This window comes from Hibiscus syriacus, unplaced genomic scaffold (assembly GCF_006381635.1).
Source record: "Hibiscus syriacus cultivar Baekdansim isolate YM2019G1 unplaced genomic scaffold, ASM638163v2 tig00111095_pilon, whole genome shotgun sequence".
Classification (NCBI taxonomy): domain Eukaryota; kingdom Viridiplantae; phylum Streptophyta; class Magnoliopsida; order Malvales; family Malvaceae; genus Hibiscus; species Hibiscus syriacus.
This window is the reverse complement of record NW_024062980.1, coordinates 520,150-548,121: the sequence shown is the minus strand read 5'-3', so window position 1 is coordinate 548,121 and position 27,972 is coordinate 520,150. Positions and strand designations below refer to the sequence as shown.

General features: G+C 35.4%; 1 long non-coding RNA gene and 2 pseudogenes across 1 annotated transcript; all 3 read right to left on the bottom strand.

The window, feature by feature from the left end:
* Window positions 1-2,098: 2,098 nt before the first annotated feature.
* LOC120152757 lies at window positions 2,099-3,631 on the bottom strand (annotated as a pseudogene).
* Window positions 3,632-8,788: 5,157 nt separating this feature from the next.
* On the bottom strand, window positions 8,789-9,626 carry LOC120152736. The gene is made up of 2 exons (XR_005518716.1): window positions 9,554-9,626; window positions 8,789-9,073 (listed from the first exon to the last, which is right to left on the bottom strand). It is a non-coding gene; the product is annotated as an uncharacterized LOC120152736 (long non-coding RNA).
* A 5-nt stretch (window positions 9,627-9,631) lies between these two features.
* The window catches only part of LOC120152756, a 32,244-nt pseudogene continuing 13,903 nt past the window's right edge, over window positions 9,632-27,972 (bottom strand).

Below are 27,972 nucleotides of genomic sequence, written 5' to 3'. Positions count from 1 at the left end.
ATATTCTAATGTTGAAAAAAATAAAACAGAATTCAACATGTTCCAGATGATAAAATACCAACAGTTTGCAACAATTCAAAAAAAAAAACAATTAGGCTAAGAAATGAAAAAAAATACCTGAATTAACTCTATTAACATGATGAAACTGTCCAAGTGAGCCATCTTTAGCAGAATCTTTCTTTTGCAGCTCTTTCACATGATTCCACCATGTTGGCAGCCTTGTTTGATGATCCAAAACAAGGGAAAACACCCACCCATAATCAAAATCCAACCAAATCAAACAAAACCCAGGATTGAAAACCCTAATTTTTACACAATTATTCAACGATTACGACAAACCATCTTCACTTTCACACCTTACCCCAAAAAAGGAACTCAAAATTTCCCTTAAAAAATCCTATATTTAGCAGCACTTTTATCGCCTTAAAATCTTCTTTCCTTTAGCTTCCCTCGATTATCTAAAATTCTCATTTACGACAAAGATTGAATCCAAAGTGGCAGATCAACAAATAGAAGAAAAAAAAAGACTATTTTGTGCAAGACGAAGAGAAACAAAGTAAAGAAGAAAAGAAAATACTATAATTTAATGAATACAAGAAGCGGAGGCCAAAAATTAATTTCCTTTACTGGACCTGGTACGTAAATTTATTTTTCCAATAATTACTCAATTTAAGATAATTTTTTAATTTAATAAAAATTGTTTACTCGTTTTTCATTTAATTCACAGTAATTTATAATAAATACTTGTAAAAAATTAATATTGTGTAGCATACATCCAACCGAGTCAACTCCGGTAAACTAATTTGTACTCTATTATTAATTAATAAAAATATTATTATCATTTATAAATATAATGTATACTATTTATAAATAAACTTTATACATATGTACTTTTCATATTTGAAGGTAGACTACAAGGTTCTTAATCTTGAGGTCGGGGATCGAGTCTCATGAAGGGCATTTCATAATTTGGAGGTCTCCTACGGAAACTGTTCTCAACCTAGTGTTGGGGGCAGCTACTATCTTACATTCCCTTATCTCATTACATATGGGAACGAGGGACAACCATTTTATATTTGAAAAAATAATTTTTTATATACTTAAAATAGAGTTGTAAAATTTATAAGAATATTTCCATTATGATGAAATAATAGAGAAAATGTATTAAATTTATGTTTTTCAAGTTAAATAATTCTAGGCAGTGCAATTGTTAATTTTTTGTGTGGTGTCTGATGACGGTTTTACTAATAAAATTATCTTAATTAAATAAAAATTTAAAAAATATGGTAAACAAAAAATCATGAACATAATTTAAAAAGCATTATCAATTGTTTGAGCATAATAAATTTAAAAAGTAAAATAGAAGTTAATTATAGTCATAACGAATTTGAGAATAATAAGAAAATTCAATTTATTACATAAATTCAAATAATAAAGATAAAATTATTTTTTTCATAATTTTATAGATAAATTCAAAATAATAAAGATAAAATTTTACCTCCATTGCGATTGTACTATGCATTATATTTTATTTGTGAAGATATAGTTATGAACAAACTAACCCATGATAATTTTATTGATGAAAAGATCAATGTGATCATCGTATTAATTTTATACTTTTAAAAAAATTGATGTGGCCCTCGTATTAATTTTCTCTATCTTGATTTGATCTTCTAACTCAGAAAATAATATAGTGTGGTTCTTTGACCAACGTTTTCTATCGTTGACCATTACGGTGCTGAAGTGGTAATTTACTGACAGTTCACGGTAGTTGGATGACATGACAGATAGGTTGAATTGATAACTCAAACATTACAGATGGATTGCACGTCATCATCGTGGACCGTCGTGTTAGTATTGTGAACTATCACGCCAACAACATTATACAGTCAACGACAGAAAAACGTTGATCAAAAGATCACAATGAATTTATTTTTTGAGTTAAAAGACCAATTTAAAAATATTTCATAAATACATGAACCTATGATGTTTTTTTCTTTTGTTGCCTAAGCATTTGGTTCTTAGGTGGATTGAAAATCTTCTTTTGGATGATATACTACACCAAATGGATTATTAGTCTTCTATTCAACTGCTTCAATCAATTAACATTGATATCGACCCAAAGGTCATCTATATTTCTCCATGGCTTCCTCATTTCCCTTTCTAACTCCTTTGATGTTCTCAATACCTTGGTCCCGCTCTCGAACGAGACGTTTCCGGCATAGAAAACGTATGTCGAGTCCTTAATCCCAATCCAACTGCAGCCGGGTTCCTTGTAAACTCCGGTTTGTTTCATTTTCATCCGAAGATCATTAGCATTCTCCAACTCACCGGCCCAAACGTAAGCATTTGACAATGTAACATAAGCACCATCTACTTGTTGATTGGATTCTATTAGCTTTTTGCTAGCTTCAACAGCAATGTCTACCCTACCATTAAGTCTACTAGCCGAGAGAAGTGTCCCCCACAACGAAGCGCCTTCATTGGGATTCACTTTAATCGATTTTGCTAACCGATATGCCTCGTCAAGACGACCAGTTCGGTCAAGCATATCAACAATGCACGTATAATGCTTTTCTGGCACCATCCCGTGTTTCCAGGTCATTGAATTCAAGTATCCGAGGCCTTCTTCGATAAGTCCGGAATGGCTGCAAGCATGCAAAAGTGCAACAAAGCTAACATCATTAGGCTTTATTCTTTTATCAATCATTTCCTCAAACAGTTCAACAGACAGTTTCCCAAGTCCGTGTTTTGCAGCAGCTACAATCATGGAAGTATATGGGATCACACAAGGATTCCCAAGTCCGTGTTTTGCAGCAACTACATCGTTGGAGTCGTGGCCACGTCGTATCACGGCACCGTGCACAAACTTTCCCGAAACCAACTTCCCCGACCTTGCGCAAGCATTGATAACGGTAGTCAACATAAACTGATTCGGATTCTCCCAAGCTAAGAAGCTGAATTCTAAAAAACTTCGAGTGCTTCACCCGCTCTTCCATTTTGAGCATATGCAGCAATCATTGAAGTCCATGAAACATTCTTATTGTCCATCGAATCGAAAACCCGCAGAGCTAAACCGACTCAGTCACATTTCCCATACATATCAACAAGCGAAGAGCAACCCACGAGGTTAAACCGAAACCCGAAAACCTCCACGAGGCCGTGAACTTGTCTCCCTATTCGAAGGTCGGCGACTATCGAACAAGCATTTACCGCGGTCGCGAACGTAAACTCATTCGGCCAAAACCGTGGTATTCAGCATTCCTCTGAAGATCCAAAGACAAACTTGAGGTTTATTCAGGGTGACATAACCCGACATAAGTGAAGTGTAGGAGACAACATTTGGTTCAGGCATTTCATCGAACAGTTGATATGCTCAGGATGTTTGTCGGAACCTCACATAGCAGTGGATGAGATGATTAGTGATGACTGTGTGATCAATGAGACCAGATTAAGGATTTGAGAGTGGGTTAAGGTTGCTAAAACGAGGTCGTTGCAGCTTAAGGGTTTGAGTGAATCGGGTTTTCGTAGGGAGTTTCGGTTTGGTTGGACCGGAAAGATGATGGGAGCTGACGGCTGAAATGAGAGTTTGGCTTAACGGCTTCGTCATGTTATTCGGCTCTTCAGTCATTACTTCCTTTTTTTCTACAACGAAAATGTGAAGTATCAAATTTATAAAGGGGTGTGTAAAATATCTGATCTCGAATAATTTAATTTATTTATCTAATAATTGATTTAAATATTTGGATATTCGATCTGAATATTGAACATGAATGAACTTTTTACCGTAGGCCCAATAACTCTTTCACGGGATATTTAAATTTAAATATTCGATTTTTTAGATCGAATCAGATTGATATCGAATATGCATACCCTAACTATAACTACATCTTAACCATGTACATGTGCAAGCAAGTAGAGGTGTTCAAGATTGATTAATGTATAGTTTAATTTAAATGATTTGATTAACTTTTATAATAATTATTAAATTTTATTAATCAAATTTTAATTATTAAAAAATAATTAATATTAATGATTAATCATTATTAGTCGTTCGATCCCGTATTAATTTATAAGCTATTACAACTTTAGTTTTTTCCATGTTTATTGATTCTTTTAATATACCAACCAAACACTCAATAATATACTAATGTTAAATCATATCCGCTCACCTTAGCCTCTCTCCTTGTTCCCCCTTTTATTTCCTTTGAGTTGTACGTTTTCATAGGTCAGATCAATTTTTTTTTTTTCGGTTTTCTTTAGTCGACGACGGCATCGACTTTAACGTTAGTTATCGACCGTTAATTCTCTTTTCTTTGTTTTTTTTTGGTTTTTTTAATAAGAATAATTCTGTCAGTGTTGCATGTTTATCTCTGTATGTGTTGCACATTTATCTCTATCTTTGTGGCACGTTTATCTCTGTATTTGTGGCACGTTTTTCATTTTTTTCTCAGTCGTTTGTCCGATCTTTTATTTATTTTTCTCATGATTGGATTTGGCGACGTCACAACTGATCAAGATGGCACTTATTTGAAATCTTGTTAATCTTCCCTGCTATGGACCTTTGGATTGAGTTTAGATGCGTTATTTTGCGTTTGTGGATAGTTTCTCACGATACTCGTCTCTGATCTGCAGTTCTCGGTGGTCTTTTAATAGCTTAATTCTCTTTGTTGTTCGTTTGCCGATACAATCAAATTTATTCGTATCTATTTTGTTCAAGTCTCTTGGTTGGGTTTTAACATTTTCCATGTATGGTCTTATATGATCTAAAGTGGCTAGTTTTAATGTTATAAGAAAAATACAATTATGTATTAATTTATGATGATAGCTATAACTCTTATGTAATTTCGGATATTTCATTTTTTAATAATACTAAGGATTTTATTAGAAAAAAAAAATACAATTTTTTTAAATTACCGTGTCCAAATTTAAAGATTGTAACTTTTTAGTGAATGAGGACAAATAATAGGTGTGGTTTCTATAAAGAGTACTAATTTTTATTTGGTGTTAATGTTTTCAAGGTAATATTAATTTTTAAAATATTTGTTGATCTAAAAATCTCATGACTTGTTGGCATGGATGTTACACAATATCCATTCTGCATTCCTTGATTTGCTATTACCCTACTGGTTCATCCTTTCTATCCCTCTCCCTAACCTGGAAGAACTTGCAGGATCTTTTTTGGCAGCAACAAAACTATTACAGCGTGGATCTGACACCGTTATATGGGTCTGCATTCCGGCCTCCGGGGATACTTCTCTCAGGTTTGTTTCATACAGTCGCATCGATCTGTTGGGCGAAAATCCGGAACTGAAATAGAATTATCTCTAAAATGCAAGGCTTGCAATCGGTTTTTCTCGATGTTTGCCTTTAAAATTTCTTTGGCATTCTCCGTACTGGTCTTCATGTGTTTATGGGCACTACATTGATGTTTCTTTCGGTTTAACACGTTTTCCTTTCATTCAGCCTGTGGTGGATGCATTTGATCCAAGGTTATTGGTGTGTCCTCCTATGAGCCATGTTATCAACTTCAGTGGAGTGAAGGTATCAGCGTGCCTTTGACTCAAACCTCTTAACTAAGTAAATCTCTTATAGTAATCCTAATGGAACCAAAACGCCTGGTTCTTGGGCATGGTGCATATGTCACTCTGACTTGGGTGTTAGTGTTGAATATGGATATGTGTCTGACACACTATGTTCAATTTGTGTAGAGGGTCCTTGGAGTGAGATATCTCCATACCATGTCTGAATGTGTTGGATACAAGTGTCAGACAAGGGTATTTGAAGCAAAATGAAAAGTTAAGCAGCATAGTGACGCATTGCATCTAGAATCTGTGTTTGTTCTTTTCCACCTTAATATGATTTTCCGAGACTCGAAATTATTTTTCTTGCTTGCTCTGTATAGATTTCATTTATAGAGCCTATATCTGATTCTTGGTTGCTTTTGTAGAACACTGTACTTGAGAAACATTGTTTAGATGTTGGCTTTGTTGCAAGCTTGTGTTCATTAACTATCTTAATCAAATTAAGGTGTGTGTTGAACTCTGTACTTATTAACTCTTTTTGGATCCTTTCGGCAGTGTTGTGGTCATTGTAAATTAAATTTGACATTTTTTTTGCTCGGACTTGTACTTAGGCGTGTGTTGTCGTATACAGATGTTTCCAGCATAAAGTGTAGGCCTGTAAACGAATCGAACGAACACGAATGAATGTATGTTCATATTCGTTCGTTTAACTTCAATCGAACAGATGAACGAACACGAACATAAACGAACGAAAAATTCTTGTTCGTGTTCATTCGTTAAGGAATGTAGTTTGTCCGTGTTCGTTCATGCTCGTCATTTAAATGATAAACGAATACAAATGAACGAATGTAAATGACACAAACGAATGAATGTAAACGAACATAATAAATTAACATAAACGAACGAAAACGAACATAAATGAACATAAACCACAACAACAATAATCATAAAATTCATTAGTATAAGTTGTAATTTTATAGTTAATTGTATTAATTGTTTTGGTTTTTTCATTTGTATTTAAAATCTATTGAATTTAAAATATTAATGGGTATCAAATTAAAGTTTTTTGGGCCTTCATACTTTAAATGGGTCTAGAGAGATTAGGCTAAACATAAGGTGAACGAACATAAATGAACGAGAGTAAACGAACATAAACGATATATTATCAAACGTTCACGAACGTAAATGAATGAATGAGCCATTGTTCGTGTTTGTTCATTTAATAAACGAACATAAAATCTTGTTCATGTTCGTTGTTTAATAAATAAAAGAACATAAACGAACTTCCCGTCGAATGGTTCACGAACGGTTCACTGATGTTCAGTTGTTTATAAGCCTATAATGTGGTTAGATGTTTTTAAATATTTTTGTCTTTTTGAGTATCGTTAGGGTCATGTCTTTATATATTACATAGACTTATACAAAAATAAGTGTCATAACTTTGTCTAAAAAAACGAATTGGTGCCTAAAGTTTCTAAAGGTATACATTTAGGTGCCGCCGTTAAAAATAATCATTAAGTGACATGTCAAATTATGGTAATTTTGAGAATTTAGTTAAAAAATAAAATATTTTTTGTTTAAAAAAAGGTACAGTGCTCCCGCGAGCTCCTCTTTCCCCTTCCCTGCCGCCTGCAATAGGTCATCAGTTGGTCGGTGGTGACCATCACCGTCACTATCATCGACACTAGTGTCGACCTCCTATCAAACTCGCATTGACCTTCATCGTAAGTTACCACAGTTTGTCGTGGAGAAGCGTTCAAAGTTTCAAGGATTTTAAGCAACCGTCGCTATTATTCGTCGATTTTGGCGATCCTGAAGTCCATATGCTACGCCGTCACCATTCGAACCACCGTCCAATTCCGCTCAAACCCATCCTCGCCATCGCTCCGTTGTTTCTCCTCCAGCTTTCCACCACGGTAACAGGTTGAAATGATATTTTAGTTTTTTTTATAATTTCATTAAAAGTTTGAGGGTTCTTTTATAAAAATTTTTTTTTTAAAAATAATATTTTATATTGAAAAATATAACGGTGACACTTAAAAATATAACTAAAAAAACTTAGGCACCAATTTTTACGAAAAATCTTTAAACATTAAATTATTTTTTGAGGAAAAATTCAGACACTTGTTTATATATATATAAGACATGAGTTCCGGGTCGTAGGGTCATATTTTATTTATGTAAAATAGTATCCTACATTAATATGTAATATATATATGTGTGTATATATATGTGTTATACCACACATACCAATCTTAAGATTTGGCTAACAAATCTGTATTATTACTTCTGAAGTTGGAGCACAATAAATATATAAATGAATTGACGCCGGTGAATCTCTCAGCCTCGTAATGCCTGAAAGATCAACCACTATATCTATGTTGTTGACAACGGTAGAATGAAATCTTGGTGGAGTTTTCGACCAAGTGACGGGGGAAATCCAGAAGAATGGTCTAATTAGGTCAAAGAACGACGGAAAATATACGTAACCTGAAATGTGATGAAAAAACATGACATTCTGTTAGACGCAATCTAAAATGTTAATTATTTTTAATATTTTCAGTTGAACCGAAGATGTTAGTAAAAATCTAACAAAAATTCCCACTGAGTGGGGGTTCTCGTATTTTAGCACAGCATAATCCCCCCGCTGTTCGTACGGTCAAAGAATTGAAACCTATTGTAAAGTAACTAGATCAGTTCATTAACAGAGGAGCTTTTATCTTTGCCCATTATGTTTCCAAATTGGTTTACAATCTTATTTCTGTTAAAAAATTATCTAGTCATTTGAATTGTGTCACTAAATCTTATTTCAACTTTATGATGTTTGAATAGAGGAGAAGGTTATTTTTTATTATGATGGGTTTTGAACCCCCAATCTATGACACAGAAGAAATGTCAATCGACAGCTTTTAACTATATCCTCTAAATATTATTGAAAATATGAACATCATTAAAAAATTAAAAAAAAAAAAGTCCCAAATTTATGTAATAAAAAATTTAATTTTATGAAAACGTAAACAAACGTTAGATGAGATTGAAAAACATGAACATGGCAAAAATAAACAAATGTATCAAAAATAAAAAAATATTATTTCAAATACAATTATTGCATCACGAAATATTTCAAGACATTAACAAACACAAATATCAGATCGATATAATATAAATTATGGAATATGCAAATATAAATTGCTTTAAACACTTGGGTCTATATATAACATGCACAAGGTGGTTTTGAACAACAAATATAAGTTTCCTTTTTATCTCATTTCCTAGAAATGATTTAAAGAACACATTTTTCTTGTCGCCCGTTAAACAACACAAGGCCACCACAAGCCATTCAATCTCAACAAGAACATCATCACATTCATCTAAACAATACAATTCCATAAACCAAGCATCATAAGTATAGGCACCTGAATCGTCGTCACCGATGCGTCTGCCGGAAACATGTATGAGCATGGCAACAATTGATGCCAGGAAATAAGATCAGGATCTTTCCACCGCTGAATTTCCTCTCAAGCCCAAATCGAAACTCCGTGCATCGGCTGCCAGAACCGAGTGAATTCAATTAACTATCCGTATACAGAAACATTTAAGATTGAACTACCAGGCGGGTTCTTGTACTATAAGCAAAAGGGTATATTGGTGCCACTACAATAAAAGTGAGCAATCAAGTCCTTGTACTATAACCTATCATGTTTAGTGATGTGATTTTTTTGGGGGGGGGGGGGGGTGGAGAGAACCAAAATGTAGCATCTTTAACATGAAGGCAAAATTGTTCACTTATTTCATACTCCCCACTTTAAAAAATACAACTCAGTATTTTTAACGTTTAACCTTATCACCATTTACAAATTTACCTGTTCACTTCAAAGTTAAACATTCAATTAACTAACTTGCTCGCTTTTACGGTAGAGGGACTAATTTGCACCTACGCCTATGGTCAACCCATCAGATGATCTAATAAAATATTAATGTAAATGTACAACAGGACTAGTAAGTAAAATCTTAGGAGAAAAAATTACTGGACAGTGTCTGATGCAGCAACCAAAGCAGAACACATGGCTGTATCAACGAGGAACGACTCAGAACTCTTTTGTCGATCTGGAAGTGGCAAGGCGTGCTTGAAGACTAACCAGACTAGCAGCCTTGCGTGAAAGCACGAAGCTCAGCTGGGTCACATAATTGTCAATGTGGCTGCCTGGTTGATCCACCTCTGCCAAAAGCTTCATTTCCTGTAGTATAGATACAAAACAAGATCAACAGTGGTTCAATTGTTGTACGAATCTGTAATGCTCGGTCAACTGCAAGTGTTGGGTACCAGCATGTGTCCAACACATGTAAATTTTTAAATAAGTTCAATATATATTTGGAGGGTCCTTGATTGACCATATCCTATACTCTTGTCCAAGAACATATTGGACAGGAGTGTCGAACACGTCCACTTATTGATGTGGGCTCAGTATAATGAATGTAAATGCCTCACAACATAATTACTTGAAAACGAGCATTTTTCACCCTTGGTAAAGTGTAAGTTTACTTACTTCACGAACAATCTCCATTGTGTCCTCAATTTCTTTTCTGTGAGAAGCAATTAGAGCCTCTTCCTCCTACAACAAACCAAAGATATACTCAGAATGAAGAAACTCCCAAGATTATAAACATAGAAAACAAAATGAACCATAACTGATGCCTACCTCAAGTATTGCATTGATTTCTCATCAGTGGGAGGCTCAGGATCATATTGTCTATATCCAACGTTACTTGTTTCGTAATTATTAACAGCATTCACCTGCCTAGAGTTTGAAAGGACAATCAGATCTCCTCCATCTTTCTTGGCCATATTTCTCATCTTCTCCAGTTTTTCTTCTCTATTTTTCTACGAGTGGCGACACCTTCGTTACTTTCTCTTCTGTATCATCAGTGGAAGGCTCAGGATCATATTGTCTATATCCAAAGTTATTTGCTTCATAATTATTAACAGCATTCGCTCGCCTAGAGTTTGAAGTGGACAAATCAGAAGTTCCACCATCTTTCTTGGCCATATTCCTCATCTTCTCTGGTGTTTCTTCTCTTGTTGCTTTTCTACGAGGTGGTGACACCTTCGCATTTTCTCTTCTGTATCAGCTGAATCTTCAGAATTTGAGAGTAAACTCTTGACTTGTAGAACCACCATAATTACCATTCACTTCAAATCTATCCCTATCCACTGGGCCAGAAGCCATTACACTTTCCTCCCTCCCATTGAACGGATAACTTGACGAAAAATTTGCGGGCCGTTTGTTGAAGTCTGCAGCAAAACATCTTTCTCTACAATCTTTCGACCCGTATCAACAAATTTTACTTCCTGTTGTTGCTCATAAGCATCTTCTACATCAGCAGTAGCTACAGGGAAGATGTTGAAGAGCATCCTTAGGTGGCAAAGGATTTCCAGCCTGATCTTTCTTTGGATTACCACTTCTGGAAAGACTCTTAACCCTGTTCATTGGAGAGTAATAACCTTTCTTCAATCGAAAGTACAACACATCTACAGAAACAAAGGAAGTCCGTTTTGTAGAACTTTGTTGTAAAATCAAGCATACCTATCAGCATATCTCAGAGAATTGAGAGTATGTTTCACATGACCCTGCATTGGAGAAATACAAGAGATCATAACTGTTCTTGATTGCCGACAAAAGAGTCACGGAGCACTTCGGTGAGTTTGCTCCCACGGAATGGGATATGGATCTGATCATTGTCTAGAGCAGAATGCACTCCTTAAGAGCCAAAAGACTTTTATTTATTTCAGCCCTTCGATCCTAGGAATTAAAACCATTCTATCAGAACAAGCCAAAAAACACCAGATGTTAAGCTAGTCACAAGCTGACAAATAAAGCTAATCCGTAGATAGTCCCTTTGGATTAGTTTCTGAACCTTTTTCCCACAGAAACATTCAAGCTTACCTAGTTGCCTATCATTGTCAGTGGTATCTGCACCTCTTTCGCTGCCGGCAAGATCAATAAAGGAAATCTTCCCACAACCTTCCCAGGTTTTGATTCATTCCCATCTTGTTCCGCTTCGAATCCTTTCTCTCCAGGTGCTTCTGATGGCAAGTTGTAAAATAGCATGTGACCTTGAAGATTCCTCATTTGCACCAGAGATCCTGTGCTTCTAGCAGCATTTCCCCTCTCAATGTATTCCTCACAATTTGGACTCTGACACCTCAAATTCTTGCAATCCAACAATGCAGACTTGTTGTCTCCCATCTTCTCTCATTAAAAGTTTCCTATTGGAGAACATTTAGATTATTGAGTGACCCAACTGTTATAGTACATATATGCACATCAATACCAATCAGGTTGTCTTAAGGTTAAAAACACACACATGCACACACATAATAATCAAAGGAATAGAAGGGAAATACTTTCTATCACTCAGAAGGTCAAAGAGTTTCCACCATATATCTCAAAAAAGCTAAGCCACAATTTAAATCTCTGATTGCGATAAACTGGCTGATGCAAGTATCTAACAAGGTCTTGTCTGCTCTGAGCGTAATGGTTGCATTGTGAACGTCTTACCACTACCTGAATTGAAGTATGTCATGACAGAACAGAAATTAGCAACAATGCCACATAACCCATAAACTAGAAAGGTAAGGAGTTGTTCACAAAGAAAGGACAAGGAAAATGAGAAAATGACCATCATGTATCGGATTTTTGATTTCTTTGGTTGAACAGAGGATGTCTTCTTTTTCAGGAATTAGATGTTCTCGTAGCACTAATTTTCTCAGAAACACACGCAAACATTTGCAGCATCTATCCAAAGACCAGCATATGCATCAACTTTCAAGTAATAATTCTAATCCTCCCAAATAGTTTTATCCGTTTATTCAATACCATGTACCCATTTAACAAACATTTATGGCTCTAAACTAGAATCTAATTTCTTCCTAGATCTTTGAATATTGTAAAATGATTTTGGGTTTTGAAATGATCTATATAAACAAGCGGTAATTCCCAGTATGGCATTAGGGGAAACCAATGGAATAGAAAACAACAAACATAGCTAAAAAGATGTTTTTACTTTAACATCCAAATATAATCTCCACCAAAGTATGATAAATTAATCTTAATGTTGGAAGAAACTGAGATAATATATGTCTAGATCCTTTTTAAAGCTAGACTTGTTGTAAAAGGATAAGCCCAGACTATTATCATGATTCTATCTCGTTGTTAAACTTGCTTCTGGCAGATAGTTTATCTCCATTTCAACAACTTTTGATTGACCTCTACATCAATTAGACAAAATGTTTTTCTTCATGGTGATTTTTAGGAGGAAGTGTATATGGAGAAACCACATGGTTTTGTTGCTCAAAGGAAGTATGGGAAAGCATGTCGTTTGAAAAACAAAATCTCTATATGGCTTGAATTAGAGTCCCTGGTTTGGTTTGGGAAGTTTAGCCAAGCTATTGAGAAGTTTGGGATACAGAAGAACAAGTCAGATCATTCAGTGTTAAGTCTGATGGACATTTTATTCGATTAGTTGTATATGTGGATGATATTGTATCACGAGTGACTTTAGTTGAAGTTCATCTCTGAAGTCTTTTCTACATACTCAATCCCATACCCAAACTTAGGGATGTTAAAATATTTCTTAGGAGTTGAAGTTAGCAGAAGTTAGGATGGAATCTTCCTATCTCGGAGGAAGTATGTGTTTGATTTACTATCGGATTCGGAAAAACTAGATGTCAAACCATGTAGTACTTTAATGGTTCCCAATTTACAATTAACCAAGTAAAAGAATTATTTGCAGATCTTGAGAGTACCGAAGACTTATTGGAAAGTTGAATTATTTTTATTGTGACATGTCGTAATATTGCTTATTCGATAAGTGTGCGCTGTCAGTATATGTCATCACCAACTTTTAATTATTGGAAGGCAGTAGAATAAGTTCTACAATGCTTCTGGACATGAGATTCTATATGGAAAACATGGCCAAACTTGGACATGATTTCTATATGGAAAACATGACCATACTAGGATCGAATGTTTTTAGATTCGGATTGGGCAGGATGTATGGAAGATAGGATAGCTACTTCAGGATATTGTGTGTTTGTTGAAGGAAAATTAATTTCAGGGAAAAGTAAGAAGCAAAATGTGGTCTCAAGAACCAGGAGGAAACTTGATTTCATTGGTTTGTGAAACCACATTATGTTCTATGGCCAAGTCTTTGTTAGAAATCATATGGGTATATTAGTTCCTCAATGAAGTAGGAATTAAGGTTTTCGTACCTGCAAAGCTATAGTGTGATAATCAAGTTGCGCTTCACATTGCTTTTAATCTATTCTTTCATGACAACTAAACACATAGAGGTTGATTTTCATTTCATTCGTGAAAGATTCAAGGTTCGATTACTACCCTATGTGAAAATTGGAAACAACTAGGAGATATTTTCACAAAGGCTCTTAAAGAGATCCGAATTGATTACTATGTAACAAGTTAGGCGTGAATAATATCAATGCTCCACTTGTGGGGAAGTGTTACAAATTTGTAGGCTATATCTTAGGATTAATATATATGACATTTAATGTAAGATATTACAATAGTTAATGTAAGATATTACTTTACATATATAAGACCTTTATACTTGTTTATACCCATAATGTTGATGAATAAATGTACGAGAAAGCATTCTATTTCAAAATTCTACAACCGCCATTTAGGAAGAAGGTTCAAAAACTTCGCACCTGTTTGCCCGTATGCAAAACATGGCTTTTGTTCGTTGAAAGATGATGGGAATAATCGGCTCACAGTTTCACGGTACACCTATTGACACAAACAAAGAATAAATAAATCCTTTTCTTCACAAATCAAGAAACATAAAACTTTGGTCATAATGTACTTAAAGTTTATTCAAGAATCACATATGGATGGAAATACTTTCAACCAAATATTACCTCGTCATTAGTAACATTCTCATCCAGAACAGCATCAAAACAAAACCATTTCTCTACATATGCTGTTAGGTCCACCTTTACATAACAATCAAAACATATATAAGAAATGGCATATCAAAGAAGCACCAATGGTTCTTAATGATCATCTCAATACATAGTGGCTTCACATTAACAACCATAAATAAGACAAACCTTTAGCTTGGGTTCATGGACAGTTAAAGCATTCTCATTCACAGTTACAATATCATCCTCCTTCCGAGAAATCCTTCTTATTTAATGGTCTTTTACGTACCTTATACCACATATAAGACAAATTTAGTTCCAGGAAATTTAAAAAGAAAGCCTCATTATGTTGTGCTATGAACATGCACGCATATACATTGAAATGAATAAAAAGATTCTAAATTGGAGAGCATAAACATTAATCCTAGAAAAGCAATAAGGATATCCCCATCTCCATAGAAAGTTGAGAGAGATGAGAGGGAAGAAGCACCATCGCCAGAAACCAACATACCACAACTTTAATCTTGGCAACATTGTTTTCCCTCGAGCTCATCTCTTTTTCATTGGTAGAGAATAATGAAGTGGAGGCATCAGCATCACTCAGCTCTTTGCTGCCGGCTGGTTGTTAAATTACATCCATCTTCAAATTCTTTATTCAAACTAGGCATGAATGGTGATGGGTCAAAGGTTCTGAGATAACTGCTGCAAATAAATCAAGTCAAAATTTATTTCCAAAGCGAAAACATATAAAAGAAGATGCTACACCAAACTTAAATTGGAGTACACTATAAAATGAATTTTAAAAAACACAAAGAGGATACAACGTCCAAAAATGTTCTAACCATATCCCCACAAAAACTGAAAGAAAAATGGTAATTATGTAACTCCCATGAAAGCTATGTGCAGTGCCTTATAACCATACCTCAGAGAGAAGCTCTGTATCATCCATAGCATGAAGAAGAAGCCCAGCTCCAAAGTCCCCCCTGAACTCCGGAGAGTAGAAACCATCAGATGTTCCAGGTCCTCCCAAACTTTGGGCAGTTGGTGTGTATGACTCTGACCCAGATTCCCCGTTAAAATTGAGGTTCCTCATAAATTTAAAAGCCTCTGCTTCTCTTCCGCAGTGCTCCATAACCCTTTATTAATGTAATAGTAACTTTTCATCATCACCGAATACAAAAATACAAAACGATTAACTGCATGAGAAAGTATATAAATACAGAATGTTTGTTTGAAAGGAAATGAAAATTACTAAATTAACAGAAAACAAGGAAACAAGCAAAGATCAATTAATGATGGACTCTGACTTTCTTAACAGGCTCATAAGTCATGACACTTTTCAATTCTAAAAATGAATTTTCTACATGCAAACGAGAAAACAATTATGCATTCAGTCAAACGGAGTGGAAAATAAATCTCAAAAGGACACATTATCGGGGGAAGAACAATGTACAAACTTAAAGGAAATTTTCCATCATTCGAATGCAACAGGAGAGTGTTCACCAAATAAGTTCATAAAAATGAAAATCTAAAACAAATTAGCAATTAAAAATCTACATTAACCGAATTCAATTTCGTTCACCGTCACCAAATAAGTTCATAAAAATGACAATTTAAAATAAAAAATTAAAATATACATAACCGAATTCAAATTGCATGCATTGGAACAAAACAATTACTGTGACTAATGGAAAACAACAGAAAACATAAATAAATGCGATTGGAAATTAAAAAGAGATCGATGGTTTACCTGCATGAGGAGATTGGGAAGGAGGCGTTGGTCGACACCGCTAGATGCCAAGGGAGAGGCCAGATGTTGCAATCCAGCAGACTGCAACCACCGCGCCATAACGGCATCACCAGCATCGCTAGCGGAAGGATCCCCATTATGGAAGGACACGCCACCACCTCCGTCAGTGTGATCGTAGAGCGCCGTCGCTGCAGCATTGGTTTGCTGCATCTGGCCACCCAAGTGGCCTGCGATCGCCTTTGAGGAGCCAACTTTAAAGATCTGTTTACCAACCTACCATAAAAACGAGAAAACACCATAACTCCAGAATCAAACTTCGTAAGTGTAATTACAATAACCATAAAAAAACAAAATACAGAATTTCACTTTCAAGGAAGAACATAAAAGCGACCTTGGAAAATTCGATTTCGAATAGCTGTGGTGCAATTCTTTTCACACTAGCAACAAAATTCACTCAAATTCACGCTTTCAAAATAGTTAATAAGAGAAGGAAAAAAATCCGAAAAATGAAGAGATTAATCGGAGATTCAAGATCTGCGATCAGATCTGAAACTGAAACAAAATTATAAAAAAAAGCATAAACAGTTACTCAATTTGATGGAATGATCGCTGCGATTTATTTATTTATTTTTGAAGAAAATTGATAACAAAAATTGATGAGAAATGAAAGTAAAGAAAAAGAGTTTGGATTTTTTTTAAAATATATATATATTTAGTTTGCTAATTTGGATTTGATTGTTTCGGGTAAGTGTTTTTTCAAATTATTGGAAGTCGGTGTTGAAGTTGTCCGAATGACTTAAATGCCCTTATACCCCCTTGATTCTCCTTATTTTGTCATTTCATTACATAAATACCCTTATAGCTTTTTTTCTTGTGACATTTTATTCTTTATTTAAATATGAATTTGAATCACCTATAGTTGTGTTGTTACTGAAATTATTTGTGTATTTTGCTATAGTCGGATATTAATTATGTTTTTATAGAAAGTCGCTAGTTTTATTAAAAATAAAAATATTCATAATTACAATGATGATTATGAGCATAATCATAAACGTAAATAAATTATAATTGGAACATTTTCTTAACTATTAATACAAAACTAGACACCTACATTACACAAAGACCATAAAAGGAAAAAGTTAAAAATCTAACCAATGCTCGAATAAATAAAGATACAAATAAATCTGACTACATCGGCAAATGAATCGCAAAATGGGATGAAACTATTAAAGACCACCGAAAAATCGTAAATCAGAGTCGAGCAATGCGAGAAAACTATCCACGAGCACAAACGGCTATCCAAATCAATCCAATGGTCCAAAGTAGGGAAGATAAGTATGAAAACAATAATCACCATCTTGATCAGTCGTGGCGATGTCAAATCCAACATTGTAAGAAAATATAAACGAAAACAACAACAATAAACTGTAAACTACCAAAGGCAAAAAAACATGTCATAAAGGCTAAGAAGTCATAAAGATATAATTATTGTAACAACCCATAATTTTGAAAGAAAAAAATATTAATTGGAATTTGAGGAGTTAATTAAGTAAATTTGTGAAATTTGGGGACTAAATTGAAAGTTTTTAAAATTTATAGCCTATTTTAGAGTTAAAGGAAATTCAGAGACCAAACTTTGAATTACCCTGAAACTGTCGGTAAAACCATGTTATATACGTGGGTTTTCTATTTCAAAAAGCAGAAAACCATTCCCAAATTTGCTCTCCCAAAACCTCTCCTTTGAAACCCGATTCCGACGCCGTTCGACCCTCCGATTGTCGATTTGAAAACACCATCGTGTTCATAATCGAGCGAGAAACAAACCCCTTAAATTAATTAAAGTGAAACGCTGTCAAACACCGTGAATTTCAAGTCAAAGTCTCGACGTTTTTTTTAGTACCATCGCCGGGAAAATCTTAAATTCATCGCCGATCGTTACTCCGTTTTTTACACCTCCCACACCATCGTTCCTTGTGCCGTTTCGAGTTTACCGGTGTCATCCTTGGTCTCCATTGACGGCGCGTGAGGAGGTGAAGCGGTCAAAGTTTTCGATTCCTTGAAATCGAGCTCTCTGCCGTTCAAAATTTTGAACCGAGCTTTGTAAGTGCCTTAAAATTGTTTAAAATAATTTTTAGGATTTTTTATGTGAATTTTACGCAGACGAAAGAGGTCCCACTCGCCCCCGCGCCGCCACTGAGCGTGGGGAAGGTCAAAATGACCTGTGACCGGTTTTAAACCGATTTGACCGGTTCTAACCCGACCCGTTGACCAGGTGATATTTTAGTAATTATTTTGAAATTAGTGGTGGTAATTATTTGAAAATGGTGCTATTTTGTAATTTTTTTAAAAGAATGATAATTTTATAATTTTTTAAAAAAAATGATATTTTAGTAATTTTTTGAAAATAGAGTTATTTTAGTAATTATTTTGAAAATGATGATATTTTCATAAATTTTTTAAAAAAAGGTGTTAATTTCGTAAAATGGTTGATCATCTTTGACCAGAACTTTGGCCGGTTTTGACATACCATTAAACGACCGTTAATCTTTCCCGAGTATACCTATCTTGACATTTTTCGACGTCCCGGATCTATTTTTGGGATCCGTTTCGCTAAATTCGAACCCGAAAGTCTCCAAATCATCAGTCAAACCCGTTGACTTTGATTTTGACCAAGAATTCAAATTTTGGAAGGTCATACTTTATGTTTTCGACGTCCTGAATCTGATTCCGAAGTCCGTTTTGCCAAATTCTGACCCAAAATCCCTGAATCGAGCATGTGAACTCAAAAAGGCTTAATATTTTAGTATTTTGATTATTTATTTGAGATTTGGTTAAGGAATTGATTTAATAAAATATTTATGAAGGTACTCGTATTTCACCTGAGCGAGGATCAGTTAGGTTCGGAGTTGTCGTTCGTCAGATCAGCCCGAACCGCGTACTACAAGAATTACCCGTAGGTTTCCGTATATTATTTAAATAAGATTTAGATTATTTATATTAGGATTCCAATATGGATTTTTCTAATTCGTAGGATCTAGCGCTGCAGCAGAGCGTGATCGACACCCAGTAATAGGCTTCCTTATCTGAATTCTCTGACTGTTACAGGTGTGTTTCCTGAAGGTGTTACTTTATTGTTTTAAACCATCGATCCGAATACCGTTTGTTTGATATACGATTTATGGCACACTTATTATATGATCTCTGGTTACGGTATATTTTTATACCTGATTTCTGAATATGGCTTATCTGATATATGATCTACTGTACGTTAATGATTCGATTTTATTTGTTTTATGTAATTATATGATTTCTAAGCATGAAACATTTTCACGTTTTAAAGGATTAATCATTGTTTTCACTCGGATGCATTCATGTTATTAATATCATTGGGGGTATATGTTGGAGGAAGAATATATGCAGGCTCCTCGGCTGTGTGCTCAGGGCCTTACTGTTGTGTCGGGGTTGTATGGTTCTGGGGAACCTACACATTTTGTTGTTATCGGATGGGGGTAGTGTTCATATTTTTAACGACATATTTGCATAAATCGATTTTACTGAAATATTTTTATCAGTATGTTTTTATATACACTGTACGGAGCACACTTGGCATTTTTGCTCATTCTATAGTTTTTTACCTTTTTTTAGATAACAACAGACCGTAAGCTAGCAGATTTGGCATCAGGGGAGATCAACTACTTATTTTGTACGAACGTATATCTCTATATTTTTTCAATTGTGTTTGGTGACATGTATTGCTATCTTTTTTGATATATCTGTATTATAATTTTGTTTTGTATTATAATTAATGTATTATAAGTTGTTTTAAAAAAAAATCTCTGAATGGGATATGTGACCACTTAGGTTTGGGTCTAACTTACAGACCGAGTCTGAGGGGTTATATTTGGTGGTATCAGAGCCAGGTTTTAAACACTCGGACTGTATATGGGTCCTAAACTTTGGATTTTTAAGAAATTTTGAAAGAAAAAAAAATATCACCTTATTTTATGATTTAAAGTTTTCTCGAGATCCCTGATGCTAATCTGACATATGTTTCAAATTCTTTCTGTAGAGCCTTATAGATCCAACGATGAGTGTTGCTAGATGTCGTAGAACAGGACGTGGCCGTGGTCGAGGACGAGTCACTCGACCTTCTATTACGATAGACGATCCGATGTCAACACGTGATCCGATGTTCCGCAAGTAAATCCAACTCTTTCTCATGATGATCAGTTTACTCCTGTGAGGGACCCTTCCGTCACTGGAGATGAGGATACTGACATAAACGAATACGCCATTAATAGAGCTATATTCCGTATGTTTTAAAGAGCTGCCAGAGCCCCTAGTAATATGACTGCAGTGGAGATTTCGAATTCTTTGGTCGCTGTTGGTGTAGTTCCATTCGAGGGTATTACTAGTGGACCTCCAACAGACGCTGAGTATTGGCTGGAGGACACAGAGAGGATTATGGATGAGATGGATCTGAGACATGAGTAGAAGTTAAAGGGGGTCCTAACAATGTTGAAGAAAGAAAGTTTTAGATGGTGGCAATCGATTTCTGGTAGTATTTTGAGAAACCAGTTAACATGAGATCTTTTTAAGACACGTTTCCGGAGTCGCTACATCGGAGAGAGATATCTGCAGGAGCGACGCTAGGTGTTTCAGAATCTAGAGCAGGGTAATATGTCTGTTAGGACTACGAGATTGAGTTCATCCGATTGAGCCATTATGCTCATGGACTTGTTGACACAGAGACAGATAAATGTTTGAGATTCTAGAATGGACTCCGGTATGAGATCAGGAGTCGAGACGCTACCCACCGAGAGAGGAATTTTGATGCATTGGTTGAGGTAGCCAAGACTGCTGAGGAAATAGAGCATTGGGTATAGAGCGCAAGAGAGATAGTGTTCGAGCTCAAACCCTATTCAAGAGGCCTTCTGGTTCTATTTATTCATCTGCACCCCCAGCAAGAGAGGCAGGGGTGAATCTTTTCAGAGATGCGGTGCAAGTGCCAGGCCTGTGGCATCTAGTTCTTCAATTTCTAGACCTGTTGATTCTAGGTCGCAGCCATGTAATTATTGTGGGAAACCTCATCCTGGGGAATACAGAAGAAAATTGGGTACCTGTTTTAAATGTGGTTATGGTGATCATTTTGTAAAGGATGTATAGGGTCAGGTCTTACAGTTTAGACACCATCTCGAACTCCAATTAGTTCTTATAGTACAGTTCAGATTTCAGCTGGGGGTCGTACTCAGGAGAGAGCACATAGATCGGCTAATAGAGGCCGAGCATCTCAGAATAAGGGTCCATTCAGATATGAAGCTAGACAACCTGCATTGGTTTACACTGTTAGATTTCGACAGGATCGTGATGGGCCTAATGTTACTGCAGGTACTATTATTATTCATTCAGTTCCCTACTTTGCATTATTTGATAATGGTTTTACCAATTCCTATGTATCACATTCTATTTCTGAGGGTCTAAATATTCATGTTGAGAATACTGAGAATTCAGTGATAGTTCAAAGTCCCTTAGGCAAGTCCGTCATATTGGATCGTATTTTTAAAGAGTGCCCTATAGAGATCAATAGGGAAATTTTTCTGGCTGACCTGATGGAGTTACCTTTGGAAGAGTTTGATTTGATTCTCGGCATAGATGGGTTGGACAAACATCGAGTAAATATTGATTTTGAGACCAAGAGAGTTGTTCTGAAGACCCCATATAATCAAAAGATTGTAATGATCGGGGAACGCCGTGGATTTCTGACGAATGTTGTATCTACTTTGGTAACTGAGAAGATGATCAGGAAAGGTCCCGAGGCATTTCTTGCTTATATATTGGATACTAGGAGTTCTCAATCTGATATTGAAGGCATCCAAATTGTCAAGGAATTTTCTGATGTTTTTCCCGAGGAGTTGCCTGGATTACCGCCGGATAGAGAGGTTGAGTTTGAGATTGAATTTTATTCTGGTTCCACTCCAGTTTCAATGGCTCCTTATCGTATGGCCCCAAAGGAGCTTAAGGAACTGAAAGTTCAACTCCAGGAGTTGTTGGACAGGGGATTTATCCGACCCAGTGTATCACCGTGGGGATCCCCAGTTCTCTTGTCAAGAAGAAAGATGGGACATTGAGACTCTGTATTGATTATAAGAAACTGAAGAAGCTCACGGTTAAAAACAAATATCCTCTGCCCAGAATTGATGATCTATTTGACCAATTTCGAGGGGCTTCTATCTTTTCAAAAATAGACTTGAGGTCTGGTTATTATCAACACAAAGTGAAATATTCAAATATTACGAAGACTGCTTTCCGTACTCGGTATGGGCATTATGAGTTTTTAGTGATGTCATTCGGGTTAACAAATGCCCCTGCTGCTTTTATGGATCTGATGCATAGGGTGTTTCGACCTTATTTGGATCAGTTTGTAGTTGTGTTCATTGATGACATACTGGTGTATTCTAGAAGTGAAGCAGAATATGAGAAGCATTTAAGGATTATTCTACAGACTCTAAGGGAGAATAAGCTATACGCTAAGTGAGCAAGTGTGAGTTCTGGCTCAGCGAAGTGACTTTTCTTAGACATATTGTTTCTGCTGATGGTATTCAGGTGGATCCGAGCAAAGTGGAGGCTATTCTGAACTGGAAGCAACCCAGGAATGTTTCTGAGATCCGTAGTTTCTTGGGCTTAGCTGGTTACTACCGTCGTTTCGTTGAGGGGTTCTCCCTTATTGCAGCTCCTCTGACAAAACTATTGAGGAAATATGTTCCATTTGTCTGGTCTGAGAACCAACAAGCTAGCTTTGAGAAGTTAAAGACTGTTCTAACTCAAGCCCCAGTGCTGATTCAGCCTGAATATGGGAAATATTTTTATGTCTACAGTGATGCTTCTCACTCTGGATTAGGATGTGTTTTGATGCAAGATGGGAAGGTTTTCGCTTATGCTTCGCGTCAGTTAAAGCCGTATGAGCGTAACTATCCTATTCACGATCTGGAGTTAGCTTCCGCGGTTTTGCTTTAAAGATCTGGAGACACTACCTATACGGAGAAAGTTTATATTTATATTGATCATAAGAGTCTGAAGTATCTGCTTACTCAGAAAGAATTGAATTTGAGACAGCATCTTTAAAACAAAAACATATCTCATAGCCTTATTCGCCAACTTGAGTTTATTTGATGATAACAGTCTGTTAGCAAAGTTGCAGGTTAAACCCACTTTGGCCAAGAATATTAAGGCCAAACAACTTCTGGATGGCTCATTACTTCCCATTATTGAACAAGTTAAGCAGGGATCGAGTTTAGAGTATACTGTGGATCATGATGGTATTTTGTGTTTTCACGGTCGTTATTGCGTCCCTAAAGATGATAAGTTGAGAGGGATTATTCTTCAAGAGGCTCAAAGTAGTCCTTATGCTATGCATTCTGGAGGGGAAAAATGTACAATAATCTCAAGGAGTGCTACTTTTGGACTAGTATGAAAAAGAATATTTCAGATTTTGTAGCGAGGTGTTTGACTTGTCAGCAGGTTAAGGCAGAACACCAACATCCATCTGGATTGATACAGTCAATTAAGATTCCTGAATGGAAATGGGAGCGCATTACGATGGACTTCATTTCTGGTCTTCCTATGACTCCTTCCAAAAAGGATTCTATTTGGGTGATTGTTAATCGACTTACCAAGTCAATGCACTTTATTCCTATCCGGATTAATTATTCTCTGGACAAACTGGCTAAGTTGTACATTTTTGAGATCGTTAGACTTCATGATGTACCGTTGTCTATCATATCTAATCGAGATGTGAGGTTCACTTCCAGGTTCTAGAAGGCTTTGTACGAGGCTTTGGGTACTTGTTTGAATTTTAGTATAACTTTCATCCTCAGACGGATGGACAGTCTAAGCGAGTTATTCAAGTGTTGGAGGATATGTTACGGGGTTATGTGATTGATTTCTGTGGTAGTTGGGAAGATTTCTTGCCGTTAGCTGAGTTTGCTTACAATAATAGTTATCAGCGAGTATTCGCATGGCACCGTACGAGGCTCTGTATGGACGGAGATGTCGTACTCCTATATGTTAGACAGAGTTGCATGATAAAAAACTTTGGATCCAGATTTGGTTCAAGAGACTGAAGATACCGTCAGATTGATCCGTGATCGCTTAAAAGATGCATTTGATAGGCAGCAGAAAGCATACAAATATAAGCGATGTAAGAATATCGAGTTTGAGGTTAGAGATCAGGTTTTTCTCAAGGTATCCCATGGAAGAAGGTATTGAGATTTGGACGTAAGGGTAAACTGAGTTCGCGATTTATTGGGCTGTATCATATTTGAAGAAAGTTGACCTGTTGCTTATCAGCTCGAGTTGCCTCCCCAGCTCAGTCGTATTCATGATTTTTCATGTGTCTATTTTGAGGCGATACCGTCCAGATCCAGATCACATCATCCAGGTTGATGAGGTAGAGCTGAGACCTGATTTGTCATATGATGAGGAGCCTGTTCAGGTTTTAGAGAGGGATGAGCGAGTTCTTCGGAATAGGCTTATTCCAATGGTCAAAGTTCGGAGGATGAAATTTCTTGTAGAGGGAGAGAATTGTAACAACCCTGAATTTTGAAAAAAATATATTTAATTGGAAAGTTTTTAAAACTTGTTGCATATTTTAGAGTTAAAGGAAATTCAGGGACCAAGCCCTAAAATTACCTGGAATTATCGGTAAAACCATGTTATATACGTGGGTTTTCTGTTTCCAAAAAACAGAAAACCATTCCCAAATTTGCTCTCCCAAAATCTCCTTTAAAACCCGATTCTGACGCCGTCCGACCTTCGATTGTCGATTTGAAAACACCATCGTGTTCATAATCGAGAGAGGAATAAACCTCTTAAATTAATTGAAGTAAACGCTGCCAAACGCCGTGAATTTCAAGTCAAAGTCTCGACATTTTTTTAGTACCATCGCCAAGAAAATCTTAAATTCATCGCCAATCGTTGTTTGTTTTTGACACCTCTTGCACCATCGTGTTCCTTGTGCCGTTTCGAGTCCGCCGTGTCATCCTTGGTCTCCGTTGACGGCCGCTCGCGTGAGGAGGTAAAACGGTCAAAGTTTCTGATTCGTTGAAATCGAGCTCTTCGCCATTCAAAATTTTGAACCGAGCTTTGTAAGTGCCTTAAAATAGCTTAAATAATTTTTAGGAATTTTTATGTGAATTTTACACAGATTTTGACCGGTTTGACCGATTTTGAACCGATTTGACTGGTTGTAACCCGACCCGTTGATCGTTGACTGGGTGATATTTTAGTAATTATTTTAAATTGGTGGTATTTTGGTAATTATTTTGAAAATAGCGCTATTTTCGTATTTTTTAAAGAGTGATAATTTTGTTTTAAGAAATGATATTTTAGTAATTATTTTGAAAAGGGTGATATTTTGTAAATTTTTTAAAAAAAGGTGTTAATTTCGTAAAATGATTGATCATCTGTTGACCACCTTTGACCAGAACTTTGATCAGTTTTGACCGGCCATTAAACGACCGTTAATATTTCCCAAGTATACCTATCCTGACTTTTTTGACTTCTCGATCCGTTTTTGGGTTCCGTTTGCCAATTCGTACTCGAAAGTCTCCAAATCATCAGTCAAACCCGTTAACTTTGATTTTGACCAAAATTCAAAATTTTGGAAGGTCATACTTATTTTTCGACGTCCTGAATCTGATTTCAAAGTTCGTTTTGCCAAATTCTGACCCGAAATTCTCGAATCGAGCATGTGAATCCAAAAAGGCTTAATATTTTAGTATTTTGATTATTTATTGAGATTTGGTTAATGAATTGATTCAATAAATATTTTATGAAGGTACTCGTGTTTCATTTGAGCGAGGATCAGTTAGGTCTAGAGTTGTCCGTTCGTCAGATCAGCCCGAACCGCGTACTACAAGAATTACCCGTAGGTTTCCGTATATTATTTAAATAAGATTTAGATTATTTATATTAGGATTCCAATATGAATTTCTAATTCGTATGATCTAGCGCTACAGCAGAGCGTGATCGACAGACCCAGTAATAGGCTTCCATATCTGAATTCTCTGACTGTTAGAGGTGTGTTTTCCTGAAGGTGTTACTTTACTGTTTTAAAATATCGATCCGAATATTGTTTGTTTGATATACGATTTATGGCACACTTATGATATGATATCTGGTTACAGTATATTTTTATACATGATTTCTGAATATGGCTTATCTGATATGATTTATTGTACGTTAATGATTCGATTTTATTTATTTTCTGTAATTATGTATTCGATTTTATATGTTGGGGGAAGAATATATGCAAGCTCCTCGGTTTTGTGCTCAGGGCTTACTGTTGTGGGGTTGTATGGTCTGGGGAACCTACACATTTTGTTGTGATCGATGGGGGTAGTGTTCATATTTTAACGACATGTTTGTATAAATCGACCTTATGAAATATGTGTCACCGCCAGTTAAACAAAATTAAAGAACAAAAGTTGGATCTATCAATAAAATTGAAAAGTTGTAAAGAAAAAAAAGAGATAATAGAGAGGATGAGGGAAAAAGCGGCCTAGGATGTTTTTATATTAATTATATTTTTATTATACTATAATGGATAATGTATAAATTATAACTAAATTATGTTAAAATAAATTTTATCATTAAATTTTAAAAATTATAAAATAATAATTAAATGTTACTGAATTATTTAAAGATGATCATTTTATGTTATAAAATATATAAATTTTTATAAATTTAAGGATTTTTTTAATAATTGGTAATTTTAATTATTAAAAGATGATCATTTTATGATCTTTGGGACTGTTGAGTTAATCTATTGATGGAATAGGCCAATAGGGGGTGAATTGGCAATTTAAAAAATTGGTGGAACTTTTGTAGAAAATTGAAAAGAAAAATGCACAGCGATTTAGAGTGGTTCGACTTTCTCAACCAAAGTCTATGTCCACTACCTTAGCTATCCCACTAAGGATTTTCCAACAAATTCACTAATTTGTTCTTTCTTTTGAGGCCAAAGAGATAACCTTACAACTCCCTCAAGAATATACCCCAATTATTAAGAACACTCATTCTCAAAGAGAAGATTACAAATTCGCAAACTTAATGAAAACCTCACAAGGCAAATGTGTTCGCACAATTCTAGAACAAATAAAAAACACTAAAAAATGAATACAATTGAGTACAGTAGTGTTCTTGAAAGCAAAATGAATATTGAATGAAAAAATAGGCTTGAACTGCTCAAACTTGAGGTTTGATGCTTCTCTTTGATTCTCTCTTGATTCTTGTTTCTTGTGTTTTCTTGTTGTTGATCAAAGGCTTCTAAGCTTGTTTAAATACTCCTTTAATTGATTCTAATGTTGGGGATGATTAGTGGGTCAATAGAGCCGTTTAAGTGTGAAAACAATTAATAAAATCAGTTGGGAGCGTCAGTGCATCGATGCATACACTATAAAAATTGATTTTAGGCTTGATTATGGTTCAAAATACTTTGTGAAAATTGTTTCAAAAATATATTAAGTATAAAACACAATTTTAAACATTTAGTAAGGTTTGAAATTGATCTTGAAAGACTTGGAGTAATAAATTGATATTCGATTAATTAAGCGAATATACTTATAAAAAATCTTTTGTAAAATCTTAAAATTCATTTAATTTAATTTGTTATATCGAAACATCAAAATGTTTTCAACAATCTCCCCCTTTTTGATATAACAAAACATCTGTTTAATTTTAAGAATTTGAAAATAATT